The sequence below is a fragment of the Poecilia reticulata genome, chromosome 12 (assembly GCF_904066995.2).
Source record: "Poecilia reticulata chromosome 12, P_reticulata-male-v2, whole genome shotgun sequence".
In the NCBI taxonomy this organism is placed as follows: Eukaryota; Metazoa; Chordata; class Actinopteri; order Cyprinodontiformes; family Poeciliidae; genus Poecilia; species Poecilia reticulata.
Window position 1 is genome coordinate 30891023 of NC_088841.1, and position 11942 is coordinate 30902964.

General features: G+C 37.0%; 1 long non-coding RNA gene across 1 annotated transcript; it reads right to left on the reverse strand.

Moving 5' to 3' along the window:
- Positions 1 to 3077: 3077 nt before the first annotated feature.
- Positions 3078 to 4478, reverse strand: LOC145553968 (uncharacterized). Its single transcript, XR_014090031.1, has 3 exons — positions 4204 to 4478; positions 3612 to 3734; positions 3078 to 3517 (listed from the first exon to the last, which is right to left on the reverse strand). It is a non-coding gene; the product is annotated as an uncharacterized LOC145553968 (long non-coding RNA).
- Positions 4479 to 11942: the final 7464 nt, after the last annotated feature.

Here is an 11942-nt window from a genome sequence, read left to right on the forward strand (position 1 = left end):
GGATATGCAAACATTACCATAACGACCAGAGTCAAAGAGCATTTGGGCAGTGGTCGAGAAGAGATGAGAGCTTGTGAGTCTTAAGTTTGGTTTAGACGGAAAGATTTAAGAACTGTTGGCCGATTCTCCAAACCTCTGTGACCACAGAGCTGATAAAAGTCCAACAGGTTCAATCGGTTCATGTCTCCAGCCAAACGGCAGGAACCAAGTCCAGTCACAAACATCCCGATTCCAGAGGATAATCCAGTAAAACCCCAACATAGCGGGAATTTAGAATAACAAAACAGGGATGACAATGTAATAGCAGTAGTGATAGTTTGTGTACTCGTTTAAAGAGATAAAAGACGTAACAAAAAGAAAAGGCGATGGATTAAAGACCAAGGGAGCAGCCGCTTTATTTGCTGCACTATCATTAGTAGGTGACTGTGATTTTTAACATTTTTAACTGGATTAACATAATAAACATATATAATAATGACCTTTACATATAATAATAAACATTTCCACATATCATCTCTGATATCCACCGGACTCATAGTTGAGTGATATGTCAGCTGTTGTTCTTACATCACCGCGCTTTCTGATTGGCTATACCTGAAACAGTTAAGGTCAGAGCTCATATATATATATATATATATATATATATATATATATATATATATATATATATATATATATATATATATATATATATATATATATATATATATGCTGCTGAAGTGCATATGAGAATTATAAAGTTTTTTAAATTAACTACCTTACATCACATGAGGTAGTGTGATGTACATAATAACTACCTTATGTTATGTACATCATCATCATTATTAAGAGAAATAAAGATTTGAAAACAGTCTGTGTAATGAGTCTACATGTGAATAGTTACTGAAATAAATAAAATTTTCAGAAATACTCTAAATTATTGAACAAGTCTCAAAGTGATATTTTATTCACAAAATTAATTGCGTCATTAAACTCTTGCTGAGTATAACTGACAGTTAATCTTAATTTTTTATCAGGTTTTGATCCATATGTGTTTCTAACGTGGGCATTGTGTTGTAATCTATAAATGTCACCCATTTGCCTTCATGCACAGCCATCCTTTCAAGCATGGCTGTGATCTTTACCAATACATACAGCAATATTAAAATGCTGGCTTTATCCTTTAACATTTCCTCAGATTCACATCACTGATCTTTCAGTGCTCTAAGGGCAAGATTAATAATGTTGATACAGTATTTTAAATTTCATTGGTTATAGTCATCTTAAAGGGATTCCAGTTTGTGCATAGATACTTTTCTATCTTTCACAATGTGTGCTTACTGTACGCTGCTGACAGCTGCTATGAACTGGCATTCAGCCTGCTTCTGGGGAAAGTCCATCTATCCATTTACTTTCAACCTTGTACCTCAGTTGGGTCGGGAGGGTTGCTGGTTCCTCTCCAGCTAACGCACCGGGCGAGAGGCGGGGTCACCTGGACAGGTCGCCAGTCTGTCGCAGGGCAACACAGAGACACACAGGAGACACAACCATGCACACACACACTCACACCTAGGGGCAATTTGGAGAGGCCAATTAACCTGACAGTCATGTTTTTGGACTGTGGGAGGAAACCAGAGTACCCAGAGAAAACCCACGCATGCATAGGGAGAACATGCAAACTCCATACAGAAAGACCGGGGCCGGGAATCAAACCCAGAACCTTTATGCTGCAAGGCAACAGCGCTACCAACTGCGCCACTGTGCAGCCCTCTGGGGAAAGTCATTAGGCGAATGTCTGTGAAATGTTTGCATTCAGAACAAAGCCCACAGATTGCTACTGCTCTCCAGGAGAGCCACTGAGAAGAAGCTCACTCCACAAGAAGTCAATTCATTTGGTTTAAAGCAGTGGTCCCCAAACTACGGCCCACAGGCCGGATCCGGCCTGCCTCCACATTTGGTCTAGCCCCTTGAACAATACCAGAAAACATTCAGATTTTTTTTTTCATATACTGTATTTTCCGGACTATGAGCCGCTACTTTTTTCCGAAGCTTTGAACCATATGGCTTGTATGTGGATTTTTCTTCCACCACCAGGGGGCTCTTTGGCAGGAAGTGAATTATTGGAAGTCAAAATTGGAAATAAAATAATAAACCACCCATTAAAACTTAATTAGGTTTTAATAGAGATTTGAAATTTGGGAATGTTGTTGATCAGTTAAGTAGCATTGAGGGGAAATGGAAGATTTTTAGTTTTTTTAATAATACTGGGATCATTATGAGAATTTGAAGTATAGAAATTAGGATCCACACTGCAAAAAGTCCCGTTTCAAAAACAAGAAAAAAAAGTACAAAAATAGGGTATAATTTTCTTAAAATAAGAAAAATTATCTGCCAACAGAACAAGAAAATTTATCTTGTCAAGATTTTCTAAAACAAGAAAAAATATCTAACCAAGATAAACCTACAATATCTTAAAATTAGTGTATTTTTACTTAAAACAAGCCAATTTTACTTATACGAGTAAGATATATTATCTTATTTTAAGAAAAATTATCTCAAGTAAAGAAAATGTTACTTGACACTGAATTTCTTGAAATAGCGTAAAATATTCTTATTTTAAGAAAAATGCTCTATGTATTAAGAAAATAAATCTCATATATTCTATTTGTATTAGTAAAATTGGCTTGTTTTAAGTACAAATACACTAATTTTAAGATATTTGTAGGTTTATCTTGGTTAGATATTTTTTCTTGTTTTAGAAAATCTTGACAAGATAAATTTTCTTGTTCTGTTGGCAGATAATTTTTCTTATTTTAAGAAGATTATACCCTATTTTTGTACTTTTTTTCTTGTTTTTGAAAGGGGACTTTTTGCAGTGATATACCTAAATCTAGTTTATTTTTATTGTTGCATAGGATTAAAATATATATTTCGTCATAGCTTTACTCAAGGTTCTTATGCCAAGACAAAAATCTACAAATTGATCCTGTGAATACTGGAACAAGAGATGTTATTGGCTTGCTGAAATGAAGACATAAGTTCAATTACTTTTAACATCTTTATTACATTTAAGTTTCACATAAACAAAATAAAACATGACTACTGGTCAGAATTTAAAGTCTGGATGGGCATCTGATTCTGAAACAATCCTGTAAAATGACAGAACAATGACGATCTGACACATCTGCCACACTCATATGATGCCCTAAGAGTCGAGCAAACCAAATTGTCCAAAGGAAAAAAAAATCTTAGGATTAGATGTCAACAATAGGAGCTTCCTCCGCAATGAACTTCTTCCAATAAGCCATAGCCTTTTATATGTGGAAGTCTTGCCTCAGTTACGGACGCCGTTCTCAAGACATCTGTCAGCAGCACAGAGAGGAGTGGCCACAGACAAGCATGCTGAAAGGTGTAGTAGCTTTGATGTCCTCCTTTCAGAAGATCAGCGCAGGCATGGTTCTAATGGCCAGTAGAAAGTTGGTTTCACAATCACCGCAGAGCTGAAAAGTGGTCTTGTTTGAAGTTGTTGGGTCATCTGCTAATTGGAGCACAGACAGAAAAACAATCACAAAACAAATCACGTTTAAGGGACTAATCAGTGTAATGATGAATCAGTATCATAAATTTCTTACCTCGAGAATGTGAAGGATGCTGTCACTTGCAATTCCCAAAGTTTCAAAGTTTCTTGTAGATGGTGCAATACATGATTGGAGATGTGTCTGGCATAGGCTTCACCATGGCAACAGTTTGGTTTACTTGAAAAATAAAACAAGTCTTATTTTAGTTCATGTGCTCAATTACAATATTACATGAATTCAAGATGGCAAGAAAGTCATTTTAATTAAATCAAACTAGGACTACTTAAATTCACCAATTAAAAATAGTGTTTAAAATATCCTGGTAACAGTGTGGAATATCTAACCTAGGCTTTTAGACTCATTGCATTTAAGTTTTTAAATTACAGCACATCAAACACCCTCAGTTAGTGAAATACTAGGCGGAATTGCCCTTTAACCATTTCCCGAATCAGAAGCCACCTTAGCTATGTTAAAAAACGGAAGCTACCAAGAACTCGTGTCGATATTATTTTAGCCACATCTATTGTGGTTCAAAGCTCATATTCACAAGAGCGGCTCTTTAACCGCGGATGAAAATTGGCATTTCACGACATGCTAACTAGCTTCAGTTAGCTTATCTTAGAAAGACAGACAACTTTAAACTTACCTCTCAGTACAGCAGCTGTAGGGCCTATACACGTAAAAAAGTCCTCCATCTTCATCCATGTCCAACCGAGATTAGAGAATTTGCCAAAAGAAATCTTATAAAAGTACAGTAGATAAAAGCTTAGTTAGGCTGTTACAACTGAATTAACCGTTAATGAGGGCAGTTAAATGATCTCTGGCGTTGCCGTTAGTGATGTGCGGATTGATACTGAAATATCGATTCTTCCGATACCAGAACTTAATTCTTTAAAATCTATTGTCAGATCCAAGGATCAATACTTTAAACACTTTAGTAATTTGAGATAATGTAGATTAACGAGAGCAAGTTAGAAAGTAACTAAATTATTGAGATCTTGCCGAAATGAAACGTTGTTAATGGGAACTACTTTTTCTTCCGCCTGGTAAGTATGTAAGGTGTAAGGACGTAATGCCCAAGCGCAGCGTGCTGCTGACGCTCACTCACTCAGAAATGGACATGTTGACAGATTATAAAAAAGTGACACGGAGCTATTTCAGCTGTCATTTTATAGTAGTTTTAATAATTAAACAATGATGTACATTGCTAAAAAAAAATAAAGGGAACACTTAAACACTTAAGTGAACACTTAAGTGTTCCCTTTATTTTTTTGAGCAGTCTATTTAGTAGGGTTATTACTTAACTAATTTTCCTTTTTTAGTTTGCAACTCCATTTTCACATGTTTTGTATATTTCTGCTGAATTAAAATAGTTTATAGTAAACAAGATTGTTGTCTCAATGTACTTCTGAGTTTAAAATGAGTGCATCAGAGTACATTGTGTTCTTTTTATGAAGCCAAGATATGGATTACATTTATTTTTTATTTAAGAAACAAACTAACTGTCTTTGCACAAAGTATGGGATCTGTATTGCCAATACCACCTTAAATTTTACTCGGTATTGGATCGGAAAGAAAATCTGTTGTATCGAACATTAATACTATCTCACTGACATTTTGGGCGCTTTACAAACATGATGAATAAAATAGTGTTCAAACTAATATTAGTAACTTATAAAGTAAGAATTTGAAATATAAACCAAAAGTTAAAATATTTATCATGACATTGAGCTAATCAATATTGTTGATTCTAATCTCATTGTGTGGAATACCAGCCATTTCAAATCACACATCAATAGAAATGTCATGACATGTCAGTAAGAGGTCCCACATCTTGCATCAAGAAGATCAGATTAAGGTCCTTAGCAGATGGAAACATGCCAAGAATTATCTTGATATATAAACTGATATTGTCTCTGAAATTGTTGTGTTAAATGTCAACCGTTTAAATATTAAATTATAATTTCCAGTACACTCTGCCAACTTATACAAGAGTATAAGTTCATGGTTTTTTTTTTTATTTTTCATTGACAATAACACAAAGGATTCCATTTGGACATAGTCTGTTTTAATTATCTGAAGACATTTAATTAAGTATGTGATTTCGCTTTCTGTGCTTGAAATAAGACATTTTTACTTATATAAAATAAGTTCTAGACTTGAAGTTTGATTGGTAAATATTTATATTCTAGATTCTAGCACATATTTACTCATAATAAGTAATATTTTCTTAACATTAAGCTTTTATATCTTACTGAGATAATTAAGTACAAAATCACTTAAAATAAGAAAATATTCTAACATAAATCCCTCTTGGTGAGAAAAATTATCTTGTCAGAAAGAAAACAAGAAAAATCTCCTTAATTTAAGATATTTAATCTTACTAAGATTTCAGTTTTTGCAGTGCAGTAGATGATAACAGTGCAACAATAATGAATGCTGCCATTCAAATCTAAAGAAGGAGAAAAAGGAGAAGAAAGCGCCTATTTTCATTTAGCACATGCTAGTAGCAACACAAAGGATCAGCACTGTTACAGTTACTGTTACAGTTACCGTTTGGAAGCTATCGTAATCAGTTCTGTTAATTCTAAACTTGGCAAATTTTTCTTTTTAATCCTTAATAAATGTGATATTCAATTAACCTGTTATTACTCAGATTTTGGGTGTCCGCCCCCCTCTGTTGTTGCTGCATAGTTGTGGAAAACCTGGGCAGGCAGAGATATCTGCTGCTTTTATGTACATGTTTACTGTTTTTGTTTTTTTTTTAACTTTAGGGTTGTGGTTTATAGACTGGTGCGGCTCATAGTTTGGAAAATACGGACAATAATCCTTCCTGTTTATTTCTGTGAAGAAAAAAAATTCTTCACAGATTTTTTTCTGTGAATAACCCAGAGAGGGTTATTTGATTGTGCTTTCTGGAATAACAATGAATTTTTACATTTTGGCATTCCTGCAATTGTCACACTTTTTCTGTTACAAACTGACACCGGCCCCCACCAGAGAAGGAAAAAGTTATGTGGCCCTCACAGGAAAAAGTTTGGGGACCCCTGGTTTAAAGTATGACAAAAGAAATTGATTTACTCCTTCAATCACGTCTTCCAGCTAAAACAGAGCATCAAATAAACGGTATAAGAGGAAGAGCTTTGGTCCGGAGGATTCACTTCATATTGTTTTTTCTCACCTTTCTGGTGGAATTCTTTCCCACAGAACTCGCACACAAACGGTTTGTATCCCGCATGGATCCAAGTGTGCGTGTTGAGCGTAGAGCTCCGGTTGAAGGCTTTCCCACACTGGTTACACTTGTGAGGTTTTTCCTGTAAAAATATTTGTGAGATATTTTTAAATCATGTCAGTGGGGATAAACTATCTTTAAAATATACCCAACACATTCTAATCAATACTGTAGGGATGTATGGATGCTTAGCAGGTATTTTTATGATTTCAGTTATGTTAAATTTCACATTAAAGTATTTCATTATTACAAAACATATTCTGTCTTATAAAACAAAATTTTCAGAATGGCTTGTTTTCTACATTGATCATATCTGCATTAATAATTGTAACTTATTTTATTATATATAGAATCATTAAAAAGGCCCACAGCAAATGTTTTGCTCTGTTAGCCGAGTCCTTGACCTCCTTCATTCTTTACAACACAACCAGCTAAAGAACTGTACCTCACTAAAACAAACAGAGATGCAAAATTGATTTTAACCAGTAATCAATCAGTAATTTATACTCTATTTTATTTCCAGAATAATGAAGCTAAAATAAGTAACATGATGATAGGAACATCAATTACTTTTCTTTTTTTTAATTTTACAGCCTGTCTCAGTAATAAGTGATCTTTTGATTGGTCCACTGGTATAATGAAAGTTGATAAAGGTTTGTTAATGATTCAATGAGTAACACTAGTGAATTTTTCTATCTTTGAAAAGACTTTTAAAAATCACTGTTGCATTTTCTGTGTCTCAGTTCACTAAAACGAGCCACACTCTACAAAACGGCCCCATCTGGCCTTCTTATTTAAAACACATATCCTGAAGCAGTGTGTGAATCTCAATGGATGTTCCAATGATCCATTAAAGACTGTTTGTATAATGTATCATGAATGCCCTATATTCAGACAAATTCAAATATAATCAGGTGAAATGCTGTTGTCACAAGCCAGTTATTGCAAACTCACAAAGCTTATGCATTTAAACATGTCTATAGAATGTTTGTCCATATTTTAATTCTCAAATCGAAATCTATGCTACAGTTAATCTGATTTAATTAACATTAAATCAGATTAAATAATAACATGGGCTATTATTACACTATATTACTATTTTCAGACATTCTACCTGAAAAAACTGGCCAATTTATTCCTCAACATTGTGTCAATTATCTTTCAGGTTCTCTAATAAAATTGCAAAACATCAATAGATATTACAATTATTTTGTTCTGGAAATATGGAGCAAAATTCTGACAATTTATCTGTTAGTGTTATAGTTTGAAGCTTTTGAAGAATGTTAGCCTAACAATGGTCCAATTTAGTTGATTTTTTTTATCAACTAAATTGGACCAATGTTGAGTTTTGTAGGAGCCTGCCAATGTAACCCAGATAACTATGTGTTTGTTTCAATGTAGAATTCAAATATAATGTAATAATGAGAAAAAACGTGGAATCTGGGGGATAATGGTTACCAGAAAAGTAGTAATTTTAACCTGAGTAATTTTATAATGTAAGTAAAATGTAGAATCTTTTAATTTCACTCATTAAAAGCTTTTTATTTTTAATAACAGAACAAATATTTTAAGCCATAGCACTAACTGTTCAGACGCAATCTCATTAAATTAGCTTTAAAGAAAAAATGCGGGTCAACTGACCGACGGGGAAAATTCTGGAAAATTAAATTTAATTTTATTCTGATATTTTTAACCAGACTGTTTTACCCCCTCAGAGAGAATAGGTACACCCTTATGTCAATCAAATTTGACAGGTGATGGTCAAGGCAGGTGCTCTGGAAATGGGGTCCAGATGTTCGAGCATCTGACCCATAGCAGCAACTATTGCTTAAATAAATGCTTGCGCTAACTGCAGACTGTGTTTTTTTTCTCTCTCTCTCAAGCATCAGAAAGTTTCAAGATGAGCAGGATAAAATATGTGACCGGTGATCTGTTTTCCGCTCCAAGCCAGGAATCCTTAGCGCACTGCATTAGTGAAGATTTGCGAATGGGGAAGGGAATCGCAGTTCTTTTATTTGGTAAAAAAAGTTATTGCATTTTGTTTAAATGTCACTTTTCAACAGCTAAATCATATCCTGATTAATTTTGTTTTTTAAACATAAACTTATCTCTTAATAGAAAAGCTGGTGGGACAATGTGCAGTCCTAACACATGATCAACACTTCATATACTATCTGGTAAATATGCCACGGTCAAATATACTGCCTGGGACCAAAATCTGGTTCATTTTCTTTTTCAATCTGGTAACTCTATCCTTCCTATTACGTATGTCAGATTACAAAGAAAAAAGCGAGTCAGAAACCGACATATGTCGACTTCAGACAGTCTGGAAGACATGAAATCTCACTGCTTAGAATATAACGTCAAAAGAAAATCATTACCTCAGTTTGTAGGCACTACTATGGATAAATACCCTTAATTCTTCTTTATTTAAATAATTAAACACGATGTTTTTTTTCCTTCAGAATTGGATGCGACCTAGATCAGCTGGAGTGGTCAAAAGTCTCACAGATTCTGCAAGAGGTCTTTAAACAGACATATATTACTCTGACTGTGTACAGCTTGTGGTAGGAAGGCAGGAAGACCTCCTGCTGTTACCGCTAATCAGTTCCAGACCCCTTAGCTTCTCTATCGATAGATATTTCTCCCATCACCCTATTTTGGATCAGGTTGGACAAAGACTCTGTTCATTCCAAGACTCGGCTGATAATCACTTCAAGACATCTTAGGTCCTTTCTTCATTGTTGGATAATTCCCCATCAGCAAGAAGGGAGGATCCTAAACCTTTTTTTTATTTTCTGCACTAGGCTGGACAAGACTCTGTCTATTCCAAGACCGCTGCTGATCTGATCCTATCCAAGGTAGAAACTTGTTGCGTATTTTTGGTTTTTAATTTTTTTTTTAACTTTTTTTTTAAAGGGGAAAGCTTACATCCTGATAACGTCAGTGCTTTCTGAATCTCAGTACGACAAACTATTAGGCAGTAAGTTACAGCACTCTTTTTTTCATTTTATGCTTCAATCTGACGTGTTTTTTTCTTCAGATCTTGTCTCAAGATACGGAGAGGACGGTCATACCGCAATTAGTCTACGGTCAGTATTTTAATACTCCTCACCCTCCACCATTGCATAACAAAAGACATTAATTGCAGCATTTTAACAGATTTACAGGGGATCAATCTGTTACTCAGTTAACTTTTAGCTTTCTGCAATTAAAGTGAGACAAACTAACATCACTGCCTTTCCGGGATTTGTCCTCGCATCATTGTAAATTCTACTTTGCTCCAGTCTTTTTTCCTGTTGTTGAATCAACACTGACCTTCTCAGTCCTTCATGGTTTCTCCAAAATAGTAAAGGTTGGTTTAAGTACATTTGAAACTTATGGATTTTTTTCTGTAACACCTGCTAGTGTGATACATTTCAGTAAAAGTTACTCATCTGTAAATTTTTTTGTTAAGAATATGTGACAGGGACTAAACAGGCCCAGGTGAGGCTACTGGTCATATTCAGGGATCACGTACCCAACTACCAGAAGTATGCCAGACCATTGTATAACTGCCTGAGGAAAAAGGTGGAGAATGAAGAAACAGCGCAGAAACCATGGGCTTGGACAGCAGCCAACCAACAAGATCTGGAGGAATTAAGAAAAGCAATCCAAGCTGCCGTGAGTCTGGAACCGAGGAGGTTGTCAGAACGAATGGTGGCAGAATCAGCTGTGAAAATGATTTCCCAGCTGAGAACGGAGGCCTGGTTACTCTGTGGAGTTATACCCTGACTTCTGTTGAGAAGAAGTACCCACAAGAAGAGAAAGAACTAGCGGTACTAGCTCGATACTGGAGTGTGCTAAAAGACCTAGCACAGGGGCAACCGATCAAAGTCATCACACAGAGCCAAGTCCACAAATACCTATGCAAAGGCACCGTCGAAAGTACTAAAGCAACAAACACCCGATGGGGAAGATGGGAAGACATCTTGCTGGACCCAGAGCTTGAAATCGGGCCAGCACAGCCCCCGAACAAAAGACGACTGCAAGAGGTGCCTGAGACATCGGGGCAGCCAGAGTGGACACTCTACACCGATGGATCGAGGATAGGGTCGGATCACGTGGCCTACTAGGGGTTCATCCTGAAACAAGACAGTACAGAGAGGTACAGACAGAAAGGGAAAGCCCCCGGCAGCGCCCAAGTCGGAGAAGTGACCGCGGTGTTGGAAGGACTACTGGAGTTGGCCAAAAGAAAGGGGAGGGGTTCACCATCAAAAGCACGATCCCCTGGGGCTCAGTCTGCATGGATGTCGCAGGCCCCCTGGGGATAACGGGAAGAAAAGGTGAGAAGTACCTTCTCACCTGCTGGTGGACTCAATGTCGGGATTTGTAACTGTGAAAGCAGCCAGGAAGGCGAACGGCAACAGTGTTGTCGGCATGCTGGAGCAAGTGTGCAGCGCCCTGGGAATCCCAAAGGAGCTGTGTACGGACAATGGGACTCATTTCCGTAATGCACAGGTTGACCAATGGTGCCAGAAGTATGGAGTAATTAGGGTTTATTCACCCCCTTATACCCCTCAAGCCAACGGAGTGGTAGAATGGACCATTGGGTTAGTCAAGAGCTGGATAGCTAAAAATGCTAACGACAGCAGCTGGAGCACCGTGGCGGTGGAAATAGGGCAGGCCCTGAACGACAGGAGCAGAATCGAGAGGCCCGCCCCATCCATGGAGCTCAACCAACGACCGTTCACCACGAGAGAAATGGGGCGGGGCTCCAGCGATAAAAAGAACCCGGCGCCCAAAGTGCCATTCAGAGTGGGACAGCAGGTGTGGATCAAGGCAAGAGAACAACCTGTGAACGCAGCAGTGAAGCCAAAGTTTGAAGCAACAGATGCCGTTAAGCAAATACTGGACAGGAATACAGTGTTGCTGGAGAAACGGGGGATCCAAGGAGTGGAACAGCTCAAGCCAGTTCCTGACTATAGAGAAATAGAAGCCAGTGAAATGGCCAGTGAATCATGAATCGTTCCACCCTATCTCGGACTAGCCACCGTGAGAGGGGTGGTTGTAATTAGAACAACTTCAGGGATCTGGGCCGGACGAGCCCTGAAGAAATTGGATTGGGCCAAGAATGGAATCCTGTCAGACGAACCTGAAATGCTGAAGTGGAG